Source organism: Panicum virgatum, chromosome 7N (genome assembly GCF_016808335.1).
Source record: "Panicum virgatum strain AP13 chromosome 7N, P.virgatum_v5, whole genome shotgun sequence".
Taxonomy (NCBI): Eukaryota; Viridiplantae; Streptophyta; class Magnoliopsida; order Poales; family Poaceae; genus Panicum; species Panicum virgatum.
Genome location: NC_053151.1, coordinates 7,605,140 through 7,618,076, shown reverse-complemented (window position 1 = coordinate 7,618,076; position 12,937 = coordinate 7,605,140). Strand labels below are relative to the sequence as shown.

Sequence of the window (12,937 nt, the reverse complement as noted above, 5' to 3'; positions counted from 1 at the left end):
TGGCTGGCACAAAACTCCAAATGAGCAGTGCATACCATCCGCAAACGGATGGGCAAACCGAAAGGGTGAACCAGTGTTTAGAAGGCTATTTGAGGTGCTTTGTCCATTCTTGCCCGGGCAAATGGAAGGATTGGCTCGCTCTAGCAGAATTTTGGTATAACACCAGTTATCACTCAAGCCTGGATAAAACTCCTTTCGAAGTTTTGTATGGACAACAGCCTAGACATTTAGGCATTGATGTTGTGGATGCCTGTTCAGTTCCAGATCTCCAGGAGTGGTTAGCACAACGTAAACTGATGGTTCAACTGCTCCAGCAACAATTAGTTCGTGTTCAGCAAAGACAAAAGCATCAAGCCGATAAGAACAGATCTGAACGAAGTTTTGAAGTTGGTGATTGGGTGTTTCTCAAGATTCAGCCTTATGTACAATCTTCCCTGCAGAAGAGAGCCAATCACAAACTTGCTTTCAAATATTTTGGCCCATATCAGATCCTAGAGAAAATTGGCCACGTCGCTTACAAGCTTTCTCTCCCTGACTCGACATCCATACATCCGGTTTTTCATGTGTCTCTATTGAAGAAAGATGTGGGGAATTTCTCTCAAGTAAGTGATGACCTCCCTGTCCACACTGATACTCTTCAAACTCCTGTGAAGGTTCTTGACAGACGCATCCAGACAAAGGGTGATCTTACTGTGTCTCAAGTACTTGTTCAATGGTCCTCTTGGCCGCCTGCTTTGGCTACCTGGGAAGATGAAGTCTTGCTACGTGCAAAGTTTCCAGCGGCACCGACTTGGGGACAAGCCGTTTTTGAAGAAGAGGGGGATGTCAGGGCGTCTTCATCGACTACAAGTGCTAACCGGGCTGCCAACCGACCGCGACGGCCCATAAAGCCCAACCCAAAGAGCTCCGGCCCAGATTGGCGCAAGTGACTCTGAAGCTGTGCTGTCGCCGCACGTCTCCACCAGAAGCTATCCCCTTTATATCTGTGTCTTGCTGAGAAAGATGAACAGGATTCTTGTAATAGGCTAGACAAGGGCCGGCTTGCCGGAGAAACTGGACGATGACGAGCCGTCATCGTACTTGAACCTATTGCTAGATCATCGCCGTGATTACCCCGTAACTAAGCTGTTACATCTGGTATCAGATTCGGTTACGATCCACCCTTTCCACCGCCGCCGCCGCCGTCTCCATCGCCGCCGCATCATCGAGTCGCCATCCTGGCGGACCTCCCCGACTACCTCCAGCGCCCACAGTACCAGACTCGCATCCAGAAGCAAGTCATGGAAGCCGACAAGCAGATCTCCGACATCGCCACTTCCCTAGCGGCGATCAAGAGATCCCTCGAGAGCCATACGGCGTCCTTCGCCGAGCTCACGACATGGAAGACAGGAGTCGAGGCACGCGTCAACTCCGTCGACACCAAGCTCTCTGAGGTGGACATCAAAGTTGGGGGGCTGAATGCGTCGATCGACGATCTACGTCACCAGATCGGTCGTCTCGAGCTTCATCACCAAGCCATCGATCCCGCCTACAAGGTGTTCGACGTCGAGCATATCGATCTCACGAACTCTGGTGCCCCCCATCTGGCACAATCCTCGAAAGAGGCGAGTTCAGGGCCTAATGGCCACTGCGTTGAGCTACATAACCGGAGGTCTGGTTGTGGGGTGGTCACCACCCTCCTTCCACCTCCGGTCACAGGTGCGCAGCACACCTCTGACCACCCCTCTCCGACTTCATATTCAGTTCCGGTCGCTACTGCTTTACCTATGTCGTCTAGTGTTCCTTGGAGTTCGATGCTTCCACCCATGGATTTTCCACAGTTTGATGGTTGCAACCCTAAAATGTGGCAGAAAAAGTGTGAATCATTTTTCGAGTTATACAACATTCCTTCCCAAAATTGGGTGAAATTAGCCCAATTTTGGGACTTTACACTCAAATACTACAGTACTTTACACTCAAAAGTTTTTACATCTAAACAAGGTCCAAAAAGAAGCACGCGGGGTGGATGAAAAGCGCGTGGCAACTGAGAAAAATTCCCCGCTCTCCCGTCCGTCCGTGACTCCATAGTTTCCCCCAAATTTGCCCTCTTCCAGTCTTCTTCCACCTTCTTATATGTCAAACGCGCACCGCTCAGCACCCTCTCATGTGGCCACGATAGTAAAAATAATTTACAACATTCGATTAGATGGTAAATCTACTGTTCATATTTACTCCACCCGCACATTACTGTTACAGTAAATATCTCCACGTCCATCTTCTTCCCGACGCCTCCTTTCCTCTGCGTCCCGTCCCCGCTCCTCTCCGCGCCCCTCCCCGGCGCCGCCTTCTCCGCCTCCCCCGCGCCCCTCCCCGGCGCCGCCGTCTCCGCCTCTCCCGCGCCCTCCCCACCACGTCTCCTTCCTTCTACGCCCGCGCGCTCTCCGCCCCCGCACTGCCGCCGCCGGCGGCCGTCGCCTCCCCATCCCCGATCCCGCCGCTCTCTTCCGCTCGCTGGGGAAGCCCGCGGCGGCGGTTGCTCGGACGGCTCCGCGCTCACTTCGTTTAGCGGGGAGCTGCGCAGGGATATGGCGGTGGCAAGCACCGAGCAGCCGCCGGCCTCGGTGGCGCCGTCGTCGCTACCTGTACGCTAGGGCCGTCGCTCCGCCACCGCCGCTGCTGCCGGCGCGTGAGGCGCCGCTCTGCTCCCCTCCCACCGGGGCTCAGGTGTCTCCTTCCTCATCTATTGCTGCCGCTGGCGCCGCCCCCGCCTACCCGCGTCTTTCCTGTGACCTTCGTTCCCATTGATTGCTCTGTTGTTTCCCGGGCGTGCCGTTCGATGGCCGTCCCTGTGCGCAACGCTCGTGGGTTCTCCCAACCATGAGTGGCTGAGTGCATGTACAAGATCAAAATGATTTGTACAGTATGGTGGAGATGATGCTCACCAGCGCTCTCCTTGATCCCACAGTTGCATTGTTCTTTGCTGGCCCACTGATACAATATGGTTGGTAAAGCAATTTTGAAAAGCAAATATAGCTTTTTCATGGTTTAGTGAATAAATTTGCCTGGACATTTGGTCTCACTATATCTGTGTGCAAGATGCAGGAATTTCAGTTTGGAATTCAACTTAACACCATAAGCTAAATTGAGACTTTGCAGAGTAAAAAAAAATCAAGGTATTCTGAGCCTTCTCTTTATACATATGAATGCTTCTTAGTACATTCTTATTGGAGAAATGTGTTTGGTAACTATTATGTGAAAATGCTTTATAGGTTTATGGGCACAAGTTTCACAGTGGCGACGAGGTAGGTCGAATCATACTATATATATGTGTCGCATCCTTTCAAGGCTACAAATTTGTGTCGATATGCTTTTAGTAGATTTGTACATGCTTCTATTTGCTCCATTGGCTAAATACAAGGTGAGGTTACATTCTATGCCATGTTGTTTAGCTTCTAATTAAATAGAAAGGTAAAAGAATCATATTTTGAGAAAGCTTTAATTTTGTTTCTCATGGCAAGCACCTGGTGGTGGTGACATTGGTAGATTGCCAACCAATATAAACAATTTAGGTTCAAGATTGTTTAATTTTTTTCTGCTGTTTTGTTTGTCCACAAATATGAAATTTATACGGTAGCTCACTTTATGCATTTATAGTTCACTGTAAAAGTTTCATGTCTAGAAACTATGTGTATATTTGTAGATCTTTATTTGTTCAGTTTGTCTTGCTAAAGCTAAAATAAATAGCTCCTGTTGTCAACAATTTCTAGTAAATTTTTGTTACGCTCCTTATCAGTATCTTATCATACTAGTGAATTTGTATTGCCAGATTATGGATGCAAGTTAAGTTTTTGCATTTGTTCAGTTCCTAGCTATAGCTTTCCTTTTTGTGTTGTGCTAAGTAAATAATTTTCTGCATGAATGTTTTTCAGCAAGTTGCTTGGTTCAATTTACCTTTCATGTCCTTGCATTATGATCAGAATGTGGTTCGTTTTTATTTAATGCGGTTCTACTTGCTTGTAAGTCTATTTGCTGTGTTTAATTGATCAATCATCAACTTATGCATGATAACCTCTGTTAACCCTTTGTTTATTAGTAGCACTACTGTTTCCTTCTCCAAAGTAGTTTAAACAAGTTTCAGGTAAAAAAAAAAATTTGAGTGCAGACTCATTATTTTTCATTTTGGTGCAGGTTCACAGCAGATTTTCCTTTTTGATATGGACTATCGGAATATAACTATCCCTGGAAACTTGTGAAGTTGGCGCACTTTGTCCTTCTTACAACAGATGGTAAAGTCGATAAGTTTCCACCTCTCATCGTTTCATTACTTTTGCAGTAGTTACAGATTATTATTTGTTATATGCTCTCTAGTTTAGTTTAGAACAGAGTCAACTTGGAACGACTCTAGGGTATGGCAGAAACACCTATGCTTCTGTCAAAAAATGGTTTAGAAGCTTGCATTAAAGTTTGTACATACTTTTCCTGTTGTGATCTAGAGCTTGTACAGCCTGTTGCCAGTCCATGTTTGCATAGAATTCTTGAAAGTCAATAAGTCTCAAATTTAAAACCAATTGTTCAGTGGAGTTAGCATGAGTTAAATGTGCAGCATAACTAGCTAAACTGGCTGTATTCTTAGAAAGAACAGTAGTTGTTTTGGTTTCCTATCATATAAAATTTCAAATCTTTAATTTTGCAGGGCACCATATTGAAGATAGGCTTCTGCTCAGATGGCAATATTCATTTTAATATATTAAGGCATCTTCATTTACTTCTTTACCTTAAAGACACAAGGGATTTATGAAATTTATCTTCCTGTTCCTTGCTTCTTTACAGGACCTAAATTTGTGCCAACAAGATAAAGTAAGATGCCTTTTCTCTTTTGTTGGACCTTTCTTGTTCCCATTACACAATATGGGGGTTGTTGATTTGTGTATGTATAATGTGCAGATCAAGGTGTTGCAATGTCACCTGAATTTTCATATCTAGAGAACAATACCTGGGATTTAACCACAAGGTAACAAAAAATATGCTTGACCTGTAATTGAAAAAGAATAAACATTATGTATCCACTTATTTGTGAAGTCGAAAAAGACCCCCCAGCACTTAGTTTATGGTACACCATACATGTTCTAATCGGTTTTTACTATGCTCTAGCATTTCGAATTTGAACAGAGGTATTGCTCCAGCATTAATTATGTTGTAACACCAGCATGAATATGCTAAAGGCAGATCCGCAAGTTTTATTTTAAACATCTATTTACTTGCTTTGGAATATTGAGGTTGCAATCCATATTTCAGTGAGGTTACACTACACCCTGCTAAGCACCCAAACATTTGTATATGGGACTCGATTGCTATATTACTACACAGTTTCTGAGTTTCTTTTTTTGTATTAGTTCAAGGCCATGTATACATCTCGATTTTTTTATATTGTTAATCTTTAGCAACGTTGTTATGCAACAGGATGATGTTTCAGGTTTCCATTCAGAAAAAGGGTAAAAAAAGATCCAGCCATGTCTAAACCTACATTGTCTCTTTTACGCTGTGTATTCCAGACTACTTTTGAATAGAACAGTTAATTTATATTATTCACTTTACTTTTTTTTGTATATCATAATATTTTCCTTTAAATTTTTGGATAACTGACCAAGAAGAGAAGGTGTCAAAGAATAGAATTTTAGCTCAAATAAAGATGATGTTCCAACATATTGTCATAATACCTAGCCTTTTCCAGTGATTGCTAAAGCTAACTAAAATGAAGGCCAAAAAACAATTAAGGGTCTTTTATGTAGCTATAAAATTGGCGACTCTTATACATAAGATTATTCACTTTACTGTTATGTGGTTGCAATATTTGAAAAGGGGAGGCACATCCCGAAATAAATTCTGCAGATCCATTCCATAAATTGGCATAGTTCCTTGTTCAACTCCATGAAGATATTAAATTCTATTGACAAGTTCCAACCAAAAATAAATCATAAACATGGAAACGACCGATGGAGCTACTCTTTGGATATGATACGAACCTGTTTCAAGCTAGCTGCTGTATATTTCTGAGAATAGATATTATTTCTGGAACATAATTATTTCCCTACAAAGTTTCATAATTTCATTGTTGCCTCCTTGAAGTATTTGGATTACTAACCTCAGTCACTTTTTACGAAATGTTGTTGGGATTCTTAGGCATATGGTTCACTTTATACCACTGCTACAATCAATATTCCTGCAAGCATAAGGTTCTTAAATTAGCAATCTAGAAGTGCATATCCTGCGTTCCTCTCATTGTTTTGAGTTAAGGCTTTACTTCTTCACATTTGATCTACGATGCCTAATCAATGCCTTATTTGGAAACATCATGACTGTCCTGCCTTAGTTAACGGGGAGGAAATTACACATAAAACTTCAGATATGCATTATGTTGTATTTGCATCATGACCAGCTCTGTTTTTTAGGAGTTCAGTGTTGTCTCCCTGCAACGCTTTCTATTTTGGCATGGCTGTTATGTTGCTCTATTTTCTTCCAAAAAGATGGATCTGAGCCTAATCCAAAGTAGGAGATGAGCAACATGTGAGCCTGAATAAAGGAAGCACACATGCGTAATGGCTCACACTCCCTTCCCATGTGTTTTCTTTCTTCCAGAGGATTACCAACTTCCGTTCAGTTCCTCTTCTTTTTTAGTTTCATTCATAGCTGTGCATATAGTCGGGTTGAGTCCGTCCAGATTTGTTTTTCCACTTCGATTGCTTTGCGTGATACATTCCTTCTACAAGGGACCGCAAGTCTTCTCCTTCCTACTAATAATTTGTGCTTATTCACCTTCTTTCTGCCATCTTTGCCTCCCAATCCATGTTACTACAGTGCATATATGCTTCGATTCTTTGCATCCGCGTTACATTCATCGTTTGCAAAATCTAATCTCCCCCCCCAAAAATTTAATTTCCGGTTTTTCATTGCTATTTCAGGTGAAGAAGGTGCTAATTACTTTCACTGTATTTTGGTGATAATGCGCATGTGAATCGAGGTTACGATTGCAGGCAAGTCAAATGTACTTTAAGCAATATATCTCAAATGTATTTAAGCGATTTAGATACAGAGGATAACCACAAAATCCTTGGTGCTTAATATCATCTTAAGATTACCAATTAGACTGTGTACGTATTTATGCAAATGAAAACTAATTACCTATTCAGATTCCTACTTCATAAGCATCAGCTGAATTAACAACCCACATCCCACATTTACAAAACTAAATTATATGCACAACATATCCAGTGCATTCTTCACAGTGGTACGAGCAGACTCCATCATCTTTGTAACACAATTAGTTCATAACCAAGGATTTGTAGGGGTAAGGAATGGATGCTAACTCTCATACCGTTGTATATGTGTGTGTGTATATGTGGATCTCTATAAGAGTTCATACTACTGCAGATTAAGCAACTTATTAGACATAAATGCTCTTAATATTTGCTTACTTCCTATTAAAAAAGAAACACAGGCGCGCCAAGACGCGCGCAAAATACTCGTTCTCCAGTGCTGCTGGTGCAAATCCCCATCGCCAAATCCTCATCCACCACCACAGCAGCTCGTCGTCGCTGAAATCCACCTCCATCACCACACCGCCGCCGCCCAGACCTGCGTCCACTAGCTGCACTTGCGCCGCCGCAGCCTCCTCGACCGCTGCGCCACCACTCCTTAACCCTAGACCGCCGCCGCCCAAATCCGCCTCCACCAGCAGCACCTGCGCTGCCTCCACCTCCCCAACGCCTCTACCACCAATCCCTCTGGCCCTATTCCTTCCCCCACCGCTGCAGTGCCTAGCAGGCCAGGAAGTCCTCTTCTCTATCCATACGAACTCATCCCCACATTTTCCCAAATCACGAATCAAGAAAGCCTTCAGATGTATACCATGCTCTGTACAGGATAGTGGTGCCCAGTAGTTTGTGGTGACTACTCAAGATTTGGATGCCCTTGCCGTGAGCCACTTCAAGCATCTGCAGCAATTTGACAGTAAGATGTAGCATGCGCCTGTGTTATTGTTTGTATGGGGAAATTTCTTTTTTTCTCTGAAGCAAACTATGATGGCTTCTTTAATCTAGTAGGGATAGGGAAACATGGTCAGAGATATAATTTGTTGAGCATCCTAATTTCAACTTATAATTGACATTGAATCTGTATGGGATAGCATGCATCAGGGCAACACCTTTTCAATTATCATTATTACTATGAGATATTATAAAGTTTATTATCAATCAAAGAATGATTTATGTATAGTCTGTTCCTCTGCTATAGAGATATTTTCTGGAACAGATCTTTTCAGTCATACTTTTATTTCCTATCTGGGTATGTTGTGACATGAGGATTAAATTTGTAACAGGTTTCTCACTGTTGATCTTGTTGGCTGCTGCTGCTGCTTGGATAACTGACCTCAAAAGTCTTGGACAACTAAGGGTGACTGCTAGTAGCAGCTGGTTAGTTATCTATAACTTCTCATACAATTTGGCAGATAAGATATGACAGATCGTGGTTGGATGTATAGTGGTTGGAAGCGTGGCAGGCCATCAAATGAATGGGTTGAGAAAACAAATGAGTTTTTGGATCATGCCTTTTCAATTCCTGAATTAGTTGAGTCTGATACAATTAAGTGCCCTTGTTCCATATGTCGGAATTATTTCAAGCATAAAAGGCCTAGGATAGAGTTGCATTTGTGTCAAAATGGGTTTAGGGAAAATTATCAATTGTGGACAGCACATGGTGAGAGGCGTGAAAATCAAGATCATGAGATTGGTGAGGGGTTAGAACATGAGGGTTTTGGTGAGACTGACCGGATGGAGGATATGCTAGTTGATTTAGCTGGTGAGCAGCCACCATTAGTTGATGAAACACCAACTGGTTTCGCCCAAGCCTTCTATAGAATGGTTGTAAGCAATGTTTTTAAAGCGGTAAGGCGAGGCGAGGCGACACGCCACCGCTCAGCCGCCTAGGTGCTTAAGGCGCGAGGCGAGGCGACGCCTTACATACTAACTAACCTAGACTTTTTATTTTTAAATTTTACAAATAAATATGTAAATATTCAAGTTTACATCCATAAAGCATGCAACAAGCAAGTAATCTCTAATCAGCATAGTGAAATACTGAAAACAGCCCATGGAACAGCCCAGCCCATGAAACAGCCCAGCCCATGTAAGCCCAACTCCTCCCCTCCTTTCTCTCTCTCCCCCTTATCTCTTCCGCTGGCGTGCATGCTCTGCTACCAGTCCCAGCCTCCCAATCCCCTCTCTCCCGATGCCCATCTCTCTTCCCCCTCGAGATGGAAAAGCCGGTGCGCGCAGGTCGTCGGCCGGCGGCCGGAGGCCAGCGGCCGGCACGGGAGGAGGCGGTGACGCCGGCGCGGGCCTAGTGTCTCTCCCTTCCCTCTCTCCCTTCCAGGTGAGCTATTGCCGCCCGCAGCTTCCTCTATGCCGCTTCCCCTCCCTTCCCTCTCTGCTCTGCGGGCTCAAATCGACCGGCATCGATGTCCAAGGCGGATGCTGGTTAAGCGACCCCGACGCCTAGCTTTTTTTACCGCTTGGTTGTAAGTGCTGATGAGCAAGTACACGACCAAACCTTGCACTCTAGTCTATCTGCTGTTGCTCGTTTATTGGCTATTAAATCTCAATACAATCTCTCAGTGGCATGCTATGATGATTTTGTGGATCTTCTGCATGAACTCCTCCCTCCCAATTCTAGGTTTCCTAAGAATTTTTTCCGTTCCAAACAATTATTTGAGCACACTGGTAGATGCAGCTGAATTTCTACTTACTTTCAAGCTTAAGTGTGTTTCCTTTTCTGTTTTTAGCTTGCGACTAATAACTTTTCTTATTTCAAGGATGACTACAATGCAGCACTCCAGGAGAAGTATCCAGATAGTTGGCAAGAGAAACCTTTTGATGGGCAGATAGCATATGACGTTGATGGTGGCTTGTCCAATGGTCGTCTTGCAATAGGAGATGGTGCTGTCAAGAAGGGTCCAATTATTGATTCTGCTAAGGCAAGTGAGATAAGGCCATCAACCTCAAGGTCTTACCAAAATCTCTTCAGAAGGTATGAGGAGGAAGTTCAGAACAACCGTCGCTTAACTCAACAAAATGCAGTCTTGACTCGACATGTGAAGCGGACGGATCGTCTACTCGAGGTCAAATTCTAATTTGCTAGATTGTCTATTTGCAACTGAAGGTCTAAAAATATGCTCATGTTGCTACTTCTTTGCTTGCAGTTCATTGCTAAAAAAGCCAACATAGTTATACCGCCTGACATGCTTGTGGAGGAACAAAATGACATGGTAAGGTGGATCAGATTGCTAGAACATTGACTTTTGACAAAGAACCAAACTATACCTAGTTTTTTTGTTAACTGTATAGTCAATCATGAAATATCTATCCTCATGAATTGTTTCTTCTTTGGCTTTGGATGTAGAGAGAGACTGGAGATGGATCCTCCCATGCTCCAACCTACTTGGACAACAATAGTGACGGTCACTGAGTAGCCTTCTATTGTGATGATATCTGTTTTCAAGGCGTCGCTTGCGTCTAGGTGGTAAAAAAACCTGGGCGTCGGCGTCGCTTAGCCATTCCTCGCCTTGCCGCCATTCCAGAGCTGCGTCGTCGAGGGTCGGAGCCGCGCGCGCTGCCTCCTATCCTTTCTCCTCCGGTCTTGCATCGTGCGGACGTGGGCCTCCACCGGACAGAGAGAGTCTGCGGCCGGAAGAGGAGGCAGGGGTGGGCGGCGGAGGTGGAGGATGTCAGACCCGGGGCAGCGGGACTGCTCACAGGCGTGGAACATTCTAGAGTACGCGGGACTCCACCGGACAGAGAGAGTCCGCGGCCGGAGGAGGCAGGGGTGGGCGGCGGAGGCGGAGGCAGGGGTGGGCGGCGGAGGTGGAAGATGTCAGATCCGGGGCAGCGGGACTACTAACAGGCGTGGAACATTCTAGAGTAAGGAATAACGCGTGGATGTATCTTATCTCTATTGTAACTACTCGTACGGCTGTAGGACTGGTTGATGTACATGGAAACTACTTGACCTCGTTGGAGTATGACTCTAATAGTACTCGGCTAGGACTTTTCATGTAACTCTGTCCCCCCAGATTATATAAGGGCGGGTAGGGACCCCTCCAAAAAGCATCAACACCAAAGGCAATACAAACAACCACATAGGATGTAGGGTATTACGCTTCGGCGGTCTGAACCTGTCTAAATTTTTGCGTTCCTTACACCATCACGTTCTGATCTCGGCGAGTCTCTACGTACAAACAATCTCCTCGGGGTATACCTCGGAGAGCTTGGCGGTAAAACACCGATAGTTGGCTTGCCAGGTAGGGGGCTTCGCCGACGATCATCGAAAGAATTCGATGGCATCCTTCAACTTCGACCTCCCTGCGATCAGCGCAGGCACAACCTTCATCTTCGGCTCATGGATCTGCACGGCCAACGGGTCAGGCGGCTTCGATAGCCATCTGGCCACCACCATGAGCGCGGAGGCACCTCAGCAAGAACAACTCGATGGAATCGTTTCCGCCGAGTTCTTACTGCCAGAACTCGTCGACGAGATCGAAAAGCTGTCCCTGTCAGACATTTCTTCGACTCGCTTGGCGCCTCTCGGATTAGATTCGATCTACTCCGAACCATCTCAACCCCAACTATCGTTGGGACTTCAAAACACGGCCGCATCGTATGTAACAATCATGTGTGGCAAATTCAACCAAATGATCGTCAACTGGGAGGTCACCGCTCGCCGGGAGGCACCTGTTTTCGACTCGTACCCTCACTCGTTCGACGAATTCGATCCAAAACTCGCTGATCACCCGAGTGTGACTATCATCGCTACGCCACGAAGCCGTTTCGTGTACTGGAAGGGCTCTGAGCCTGCCGAACTACTCGATAACGCTCGTCTCGTCGCCTGCCTCCAGGATCTACCCTATCAAGTGGGTAGACCACTCTCCCCGATCGAGGAAGAAGGAGTAGGCGACATTGCCCTGGTCGACTACAGTACTACTCATTCGACACCCAATCGTCAGGTGTACGTTTCAATTCATGGAGAGAACAGTGGCCTCGGTTCTCAAGCTGAACAATATGCCAATGAAAATTTGGATCAAGTCTCCGATGATGAGCTCTCGGTAAACGCTCCGCAAGGCGAATCCCAGCAAGACAAAGATAATCGACGCTGGAGGAATCGCCGTCGCGCTATCTGCAGAAGGAACGCCACTGCACGAGCTCAACATGCCCCTACAGAACCTTATGGCCCACACAATTTACAATGGGATTTTGATGAAGTAGGCGGACCAGCATTCTGCAGCCTAGTAGTCAACTTGGCTGAAGCGGCCATATTGATGCAAAACTTACCAGACACGCCAGAAGTCCATCGAATGCAGCGCCTTACCAGAGAAGCCCTTCACCAGATCGACAGACAGAACCCGATTCCTTCTGGTTCTCGCAATAGCCGCACCTCGGCACGGCCACAAGAAAATCAAGAAGCTAACCAGCAACCATGTCCACCCCACCACCAACGATCAAGATACCAAGACGAAAGTTGCTACCCAGGCCCATCAAGGAACCATGATCATGATTGTGGTAATTTCTGCGATGCACGGGAAATTATCAACGCCCGACACCATGGACGCCCGGCGGATGAAACCGATCGTTTCCCCGCATTCAGCCAAAACATCAATTACGCCGAGTACCCCATCCGCTTCAACCCTGCCAACATGCAGAATTTGAAGAAATACGACGGTAAGCAAGACCCTCGTCAATGGCTTCGTATTTACTCTACCGCTATTGAAGTTGCAGGAGGGACAAATTCTACAAAAGTAATCTACTTCCCAATGGCTTTGGAATCCGCACCCCTCACGTGGCTTGAAAGCTTAAAGCACGACTCGATCCACATATGGGAGGACCTGAAGCAGCTCTTCGTCGACAACTTACAA

At 45.4% G+C, this 12,937-nt stretch overlaps 2 long non-coding RNA genes across 3 annotated transcripts; both read left to right on the top strand.

Annotated features, from left to right (window-relative positions):
- Window positions 1–2,407: 2,407 nt before the first annotated feature.
- Window positions 2,408–7,016, top strand: LOC120681841. Of its 2 annotated transcripts, none has more exons than XR_005678108.1 (6): window positions 2,408–3,152; window positions 3,249–3,281; window positions 4,168–4,265; window positions 4,673–4,836; window positions 4,924–6,572; window positions 6,939–7,016. It is a non-coding gene; the product is annotated as an uncharacterized LOC120681841 (long non-coding RNA). The 2 variants fall into 2 exon arrangements; XR_005678109.1 differs by having other exon boundaries at window positions 4,924–6,597.
- Window positions 7,017–7,892: 876 nt separating this feature from the next.
- Window positions 7,893–10,837, top strand: LOC120681842. Its single transcript, XR_005678110.1, has 5 exons — window positions 7,893–7,986; window positions 8,354–8,447; window positions 9,845–10,150; window positions 10,232–10,297; window positions 10,432–10,837. It is a non-coding gene; the product is annotated as an uncharacterized LOC120681842 (long non-coding RNA).
- Window positions 10,838–12,937: the final 2,100 nt, after the last annotated feature.